This window comes from Hevea brasiliensis, chromosome 8, assembly GCF_030052815.1.
Source record: "Hevea brasiliensis isolate MT/VB/25A 57/8 chromosome 8, ASM3005281v1, whole genome shotgun sequence".
Taxonomy (NCBI): domain Eukaryota; kingdom Viridiplantae; phylum Streptophyta; class Magnoliopsida; order Malpighiales; family Euphorbiaceae; genus Hevea; species Hevea brasiliensis.
This window is the reverse complement of record NC_079500.1, coordinates 15,607,679-15,616,379: the sequence shown is the minus strand read 5'-3', so window position 1 is coordinate 15,616,379 and position 8,701 is coordinate 15,607,679. Positions and strand designations below refer to the sequence as shown.

The following is an 8,701-nucleotide window of genomic DNA, read 5'->3' as shown; positions in this document are numbered from 1 at the left end:
GTGAAGAAGTTGTAAATGCTAATGTGCCTAAGGGAAGTATGATGGATCACGCATTTCCTCATTTTGATGATTTAAGAGAGAGTATAGCAAGACCAAGAATTGATGCCAATAGTTACAAGATGGATTTTGGAGTCCTTCAAATGATTCAGAATTCTCAATTTGGGGGTCATCCTTCTGAAAATCCACACACACATCTGAAGAAGTTTGCTATGATTTGTGACTTGCAAAAACATCCTGGATTATCTGATGATGCAGCAAGGCTAAAATTGTTTCCATTCTCTTTTATAGATAGAGCTTTTGATTGTCTTTATTCTTTACCTCTCAACTCAATTAGATATTGGGAGCGACTCAACGATGCATTTCTTGCCCAATACTTTCCACTGGAAAAACTCAAGAGTTGAGGAATCAAATGATTGCTTTTAGACCAAGAGAAGATGAGACTTTTATGAGTCATGGATGAGATGGAAGGAGTTGGAGAGACAATGTCCACATCATGCCATTCCTAAATGGATGATAAACCGAATTTTTACACAAATGTCACTCCCGCTATCGGAGGAATCATTGATGCTCAAAGCGGAGAATTCATCATTAAGCATGAAGATGAAGCTTATGAGTTATTAGAGAAAATAGCAAAGAACAGTCATCTATGGAGTAGTCCAAGAGGGTCAACTCCAACTCAAAAAGGCAAGTTCTTTGGAATGTATGAGCTTGATCCATTCAACATGATCAATGCCAAATTTGATGCACTCACTAATGTCCTTGCTAAGAAAATGGAGGATTTAAGTATGCTAGTCGGTTCATCATCATGCTCTGGAAGTTCTCAACAAGTTACTTATGCGAAGGAACAATGAGTGTGGAGTAGATTATCCTTCATATGCTTGGAGGAATCATCCCAATTTTTCATGGGAGAATCAGCAAAATCAAGCTTCAACTCGAACTTTCCATCACAACAACAAGAGCATCAATACCAACAACCTAGGCAACCACCACCTAGTTTTCAAAGAAAAGAATGCAAATCGCACCTTTACCAAGACAAAGAAGAACAAAGTTCCACCACAGAGGCTTTATTACAACAAAGTCTTGCTAATCAAATTAAGCGTGATGAAGAGTTGAGAGAGATGAAAGCAAGGCTGGAACAAATGCAAACACACAATAGGATCTTTGGAAAATCAGTTGCACAACAAGCATGCTCATCAAGTACCAATTCTATGGGAAACTTCCTAGTCAAACAGAAAATCCAAGGGAGCAATGTCATGCCATCACACTGAGGAGTGGTAAAATAGTGCATAATGAGAAGAGTGAAAAAGTTGAAAAGAGAGAAAATGAGGAAGATTTTGAGGGAGATGAAAAACAAAAGAGTGGAAAAGGGAGTGCAAGAAAAGGTAAAGAGGAGGTTGGAGAGAAAGAAGAGAAATATATACCTCCAGAGCCTTACAAGCCACAGCTTCCCTTTCCACAGAGATTTCAAAAAGCCAAGCTTGATAAGCAATTTGGGAAGTTCTTAGAGGTTTTGAAGAAGCTATATATAAATGTGCCTTTTATCGATGCTCTTTCCCAAATGCCTTCTTATGCTAAGTTTTTGAAAGAAATTCTCTCAAACAAAAGAAGACTTGAAGATTATGAGACTGTAGCCTTAACTGAGGAATGTAGTGCTATCCTCCAAAGGAAACTTCCTCCAAAGCTCAAGGATCCAGGGAGTTTTTCAATTCCATGCCATATTGGGGAATCATGTTCTATAAAAGCTTTATGTGATTTAGGGGCTAGTGTAAGCCTTATGCCCCTCTCCATCTATGAGAAGCTTAACATGGGAGATCTTAAGCCAACCCACATTTCTCTTCAGTTGGCAGACAGATCAATTAAATATCCAGAAGGGATCTTGGAAAATATACCACTGAAGGTTGAAAAATTTTACATCCCAGTTGACTTTGTCATTTTGGACATGGAAGAGGATTCTCATATGCCAATCATTTTGGGGAGGCCTTTCACTGCTACGGTGGTGCTTTGATTGACGTGAAAGGTGAAAAGCTTACTCTTAGAATCGGAGAGGATCAGTTAGTCTTCAATATTGGCAATGATAAGAAGAAGCAACATGAAGATGTAGACTCTTGTTTGAGAATTGATATAGTTGATGAGTTAGTAAAAGAGCACTTTAGAAAGAGCTATCCGAAGGCTTCTCTTGAAAGTTGTCTTATCCATGAAGGGAGTATCAATGATGAAAATCCAAAAGAGGCTGCATTTGCACAAGATTTGAATAGTAATCCACCTTGTCCTATGGCACCAATCTTTCAAGTTGAGCAAATGGAGAAAAGTGAAGTAAAGCAACCATCTCTCAAAGAAAAAGATGCACCAAAGGTTATCAAGAAAGAAATGGTCGGATTTTTAGACAAAGCAACAAGGATCTTCTCATGTGATGGAAAGAAAATGAAGTATAGATTCATTGAAGCACCTATTGGAAACAGAGGCAACAAATTCCAATTTCAGCCACCATGAAACATGAAAAGAGTCTAGCTAAGGACTATAAATTAGCGCTCTTGGGAGGCATCCCAAGTCCTTTTATTTTGCTTTTGTTGATTTACTTTCATTTTCATTAATTTTGTTTTTATCTTAAATTTCCTCAAATTCAATTTTTGACATTATTAAATCTTGTCCCTTGTAGATGTATATCAATGAAGAAAGGCTGGTGAACTATTGGGAGCCAACTGTTATTGCAGAGGAAAAATGCAATCTGCAGAAAAGGAAAAGTCTGCAGCAGATAGATTCTGTCCTTGAGCTGCAATCTGGTTTATGCAGAGAGGAAGAAGAAATTCTGCAGCAAAGAGGGTGTTTGCAGCAGATGGCTTGTGTTTTTGGTGAGGTTGGGTGTGAGACTTTTAAGTATGTGTGATTTTAATCTTAATATGGTGGTAAGTGAGTCATTTTTGCGCTTTGAGCTTCTTTGGGTTGTAGGATTCAAGGTAAAAATGCTGCATTTTCTTGGCAAAACTTGGAGTCTTCATTTCATCATTTGTGGTTAGATGGAACTTCATGCAAATTTTATGGAGTTTTATGTGCTAAATGTTGATTTGCAGAATTTGTCTTAAAATGGCATAGTTCTCAAAGGTCTTTTATGTAGGATCCATTTTTACATGCTTGTGTGATGCCTTTTTGATGAACTTTGTATATATTGATGTGTTTTTTTTGTGAAAATTTCTCATGGTTTATGCTTCATAGAATTATATTTCTTCATTTTAGGGTATTTTTCACACTTGCAAATCATATTCTATTGCAATCCTAATCTTGTTGAATTGTGCATAAGCAACTGCATAGCTTATGCAATCCTGCATAACCACAATTCTTGCCATTTTTCACCTTTATTGCAAGTGCATAAGGAGAGTGCATAGCCTATGCAGTTCTGCATAACCTCATTTTGTCAAATTTCATATCTGTAAAAACTGCATAAGGTGAGTGCATGACTTATGCACAACTGCATGACTTCAAATCCTGCATTTTCTCTCTCTGCCGAAGTCTGCATAAGCAGAGTGCATAACCTATGCACTTCTGCATAACCAAAAAACTCTGAACTTCCAGTTCTGCCGAGGGGTGCATAAGGAAGATGCATAACTTATGCACTTCCGCATGACCAGAAACTCCAAAAATTCAAACTTGCCGAGGGGTGCATAAGCAGAGTGCATAACCTATGCACTTCTGCATGACCAGAAACCCAGAAAAACTAAAGTTGCCGAGACCTGCATAAGCAGAGTGCATAGCTTATGCACTTCTGCATGACCTCATACTCTGAATTTCAAAACCTACCGAAGAGTGCATAAGCAGAGTGCATAGCTTATGCACATCTGCATAACCACCAACCCAAGTTCCAAAAATTGCCGAAGACTGCATAAGCAGAGTGCATGACCTATGCACTTCTGCATGACCCAAATTTCTGAAAAACCAATTCTGCCGAGAGGTGCATAAGGGGAGTGCATAACTTATGCACTCCCGCATGACTTCGCTCCTCAAAATTTCAAGACCAGCCGAGACTTGCATAAGGAGAGTGCATAACTTATGCACTCCCGCATGACTTCGCTCCTCAAAATTTCAAGACCAGCCGAGACTTGCATAAGGAGAGTGCATAACTTATGCACTTCCGCATGACCAAAAAAAAAAAAAAAAAAAAAAAAAAAAAAAATATTTTTATAGCCTATGCAACCCTTATTGCCACTTATGCAGCACCGCATGGCTTATGCACCCTACTTATGCACATGTTCTGGAAAAGTTAAAACCTGCTGAGACTTGCATAAGGAGAGTGCATAACTTATGCACTTCCGCATGACCAAAAAAAAAAAAAAAAAAAAAAAAAAAAAAAAAATTTTTTTGCAAATATTTTACATAGCCTATGCAACCCTTATTGCCACTCATGCAGAACCGCACGGCTTATGCACCCTACTTATGCACATGTTTTGGACAGCACTTTACTCTGCATAACTCTGACCTCTTATGCATCACCATTATTCCTTGAATTCTCATCTGCTCTATACCAGGTAACTCTTTCCTTTTGCTCTTAAATTTCACAATTCCTGGTAATTTCTCTTTACTTTGAATTTTGATAATGCACTACTTGAGACATTGAGGACAATGTCTAATTTTGAGTTTGGGGGTGCACATTCATTTTGATTTTTGCTTCATTTTTTTTACATTTTGAGTATAGGAACATCTCATCCCATTTCATTTACATATATTGTAAATATTTTACATATACATCCATACATACATATACATAACACATTTACACACACATTATACATCACTTAGAAATTATACACTTTGCACACAAATAGACTTCTTCCATTTAGTTAATGCATTGCTCATTTTTAGGAATCATGCATCATGCATTAAAATCTTTTGCCAAATCCCTTGAGTATTGAAAAGTTGCCTATGAGAGTGATTTGACTTACCTTTAGTTGGGTTTGTGGATCGAAAGTTTCCTAAGAGGTGCAAAGTTTTGAAGTGTTTATCCCTTGCCTATATCTTCTTAGCCAAAAAGCCACCCAACTAGTCCTTTAGAGATTGTAGTGTTTAGAGTGAGTTATTGGATATAAGGTAGTCAAATGATGTCTCACCAATCATAGAACAAATTTTCTAAACCTTTCAAGTAAATATCACTTATACTTGAAAAGAGAGATGATTAGGCATTCTTTGATTTAAACCTTCTCATTTTAAACCTTTGGCCCTTTTTCCTAATTAAAATTGACCTTTGAAAACCCCTTTGAGCCTTTTTATCCCTAATTTTTCTTGAAATCCTTATTGCTACCTAGCCAATGAACCAAACACTCCAACCCTTTTCATGAGAATAATATTGAATATTAGGTACACTTTCTAAAAAAATAAAAAAAAAAAAAAGAAAAAATATAAAAAAAAAGGGAGAAGAAGTGCTTGTCATATTTAAAAAATGAAAGAATATTTTCTTTAAAATATTGCCATTCAAAATGAAATAAATCCACCAAAAGTATTAAAAGAAATGAGTTTGGGGTGGCATTTTTAGGGACAATCATCAAAAGAAAATGCAAAATACAAGTCTAAAGTATCAAAATGTCCCTCCATTTTTATGTGTTTTATAAACTATGCTAGCACTTGACAATTCTCATTGTGTACTTCTCTCCTCCATATATACAAAAAAAAAGAAAAAAAGAAGAAAAAGAAAAAAATTATAATAAAATAAGAAGTGTACCTTATGTTTAAAAATTGAAAATATTCTCATGCTTTGAATACTTTTTACCCATCTTTCTTCTTAGCCTCATTTTAAACCCCATGGCCTCATTACATCCCTAAAAAGACCTTTGATCTCTTGATAGTACTTGCTACATTAGTGGAGATAGGAGTAGGGAATTTGCCTATGGGATTGGAAAACTATTCATCTATTCATTCAATTCTATCATTCCATGTTGAGATACTTTGGTTATCAATTGTCCTAGAATTCTTTTTGAGCATGACTATCTCTTTTGATTTGTTGGTTTGGGGATTTTGAATGATAATTGACTTGATGGCTAAGCGGTGAAAGCTTGGATAAGCATTAGATTCTTTGCATTTTGAAGGATGGGTATATGGATTCTTGGTATGGTGAAGGTGTGTTAAGTTACTTTAATAGGTGATTTTCATAGTTCTTTGGATAAGGCACCCCAAAAATTTTTGCATTTCATTTTAAAGTTTGCTTGAGGACAAGCAAAAGCTTGAGTTTGGGGTATTTTATGCATACATTTTGCATAATCATTTAGGTTTAATTTCATAACCATTTTTATTTGATTATTAGTCATTTTTAGCTAATTTTATTAGTTAATTAGTTAGTTTTTCATAATTGTCGATTTTGGATTAATTTGTAATTTTTACTTTGTTTTGTAGGAAAAATGGTGATTTTGAAGGACTAAAGAGAATTTTGCCATTGAGGAGTGTCTTCTACAGCAAAAGATGTCAAAACAAGTTTTCAAGTGAAATATGCATTGACCAAACTGCATAACTTGCGCATAAGCTATGCAGATCTGCATAAGGAGAAAGATCACTGTTCAGAACCACCGAAATGTGCATAAGGAGATCGCATAGCTTATGCACATTCTCGCCTCCCTTATGCACATTCACGAAATTGTACATAACCTATGCACTAAGTCATGCGACCGCATAAGTGACCCAGAACCCAAAAAGCGCATAAGGGATCGCATAACTTATGCACCCACTTATGCAAATCCATGAAGAGTTCATTAATGAGCTGGCAGGAGATTCCCTCAAATAATTCCTCCTAGAACATACCATTTTAGGGCTCCATGTCAGAAAAATGCTATAAATAGTCCCATTTTCTCATTTTAGAAGGGGGGCAAGGAGCAAAGAAAGAAAGGAGGAGGCTAAGCAGAATTTGAGGAGTCATTTTCACCTTCCACACCATTTTCAACTAAGATTTGCAGATTTCTTCCTTCCTTTACATTTTTCTACATTTCTAGTGTTTAATTTCTTACTTCGTAGCTTAGATTAAAGCTTTATTTCCATTTAAACTCATCATATCTTGTAAGCATTATGGATAGTGAGTAGTTTACTTTTGATTCTGGAGTAAGGGATGTAATATTTTAGTTATTTTTGTGGATTTGAACTGGGTTAGTCCCAATTTAATGAATTTATGAGGTTTAATCCATTTCTTGTGTGCTTATTCACATGCTTAATGAAGGGCCCCATTAAGTTATGTTCTTAATCCTTGGTTGAAGCACCGAAAGGAGAAAACCAAGTGATAGTTAATCAAGAAATTGGACTTAATTAACTTAGATCTAGAAATAGACTAAGGGTTAAGAGGGTTTTAATAGATTGATTAAAGAACCTAATGGGTCTTGGTTAATTTTAACTCCACGAAAGTAGGATTAAGTTAATTAAGGCACTCTTTGTCTCACTCGAAAGAGTTTTCAAAGGATTTTAGAATTAATCTCCTTTAAACCCATAAATTTCATGGATTGGGCTAGCTAGGGAAAATCCCAAAATAGCTTGAATATGAAATCCCGAACTCCGGAATCGCCTTTTTACCATTGTTAATTTCTAATCGAATTTAATCATTTGCCATTTTAAATATTGCCATATTTGAACTTGCTTATTTCAATTTGATGCAATTTTAGTTTAATTAATACATTGTTGAATAGAATATTAAATTTGCACATTTAGATTTCGTACTCCATTACCCATTAATTCATTATTTTAATTTCATGAATACTTCAATTTAGTCAACTTTTATATCGAAAATTCAATCATTAACACAACTCCTCGTGGGATCGATATCTTTTCTATATTACTTGTACGACCCGTGCACTTGCGGTTGGGACGCATCAGTCATCTTGGACATGGAAGAGGATTCTAATATCCCAATCATTTTGGGGAGGCCTTTCCTAGCTACAGCTGGTGCTTTGATTGACGTGAAAGGTGAAAAGCTTACTCTCAGAGTCGGAGAGGATCATTTAGTCTTCAACATTGGCAATGATAAGAAGAAGCAACATGAATATGTAGACTCTTGTTTGAGAATTGATATGGTTGATGAGTTAGTAAAAGAGCACTTTAGAAAGAGCTATCTGAAGGCTTCTCTTGAAAGTTGTCTTATCCATGAAGGGAGTATCAATGATGAAAATCCAAAAGAGGCTGCATTTGCACAACATTTAAAGGGTAATCCACCTTGTCATATGGCATCAATCTTTCAACTTGAGCAAGTGGAGAAAAGTGAGGTCAAGCAACCATCTCTCAAAGAAAAAGATACACCAAAGGTTGTCAAGAAAGAAATGGTCGGATTTTTAGACAAAGCAACAAGGATCTTCTCATGTGATGGAAAGAAAATGAAGTATAGATTCATTGAAGCACCTATTGGAAACAGAGGCAATAAATTCCAATTCCAGCCACCATGAAAAATGACAAAAGTCCAGCTAAGGACTGTAAATTAGCCCTCTTGGGAGGCATCCCAAGTCCTTTTATTTTTATTTTGCTGATTTACTTTTACTTTCATTACTTTTGTTTTTATCTTAAATCTCCCCAAATTCAATTTTTGACATTGTTAAATCTTGTCCCTTGTAGATGTATTTCAATGGAGGAAGGTTGGTGAACTGCTGAAGTTGCTATCTGGTTTATGCAGAGCAGAAAAATAAAATCTGCAGCAGATCACTTAAGTTCTTGGTGAGGTTGGGTGTGTAACTTTTTAATACTTGTGCTTATAATG

At 35.8% G+C, this 8,701-nt stretch overlaps 1 non-coding gene across 1 annotated transcript; it reads right to left on the bottom strand.

The window, feature by feature from the left end:
- Positions 1-393: 393 nt before the first annotated feature.
- Positions 394-500, bottom strand: LOC131182725 (small nucleolar RNA R71). Its single transcript, XR_009150986.1, has one exon. It is a non-coding gene; the product is annotated as a small nucleolar RNA R71 (small nucleolar RNA).
- Between the last annotated feature and the right edge of the window lie 8,201 nt (positions 501-8,701).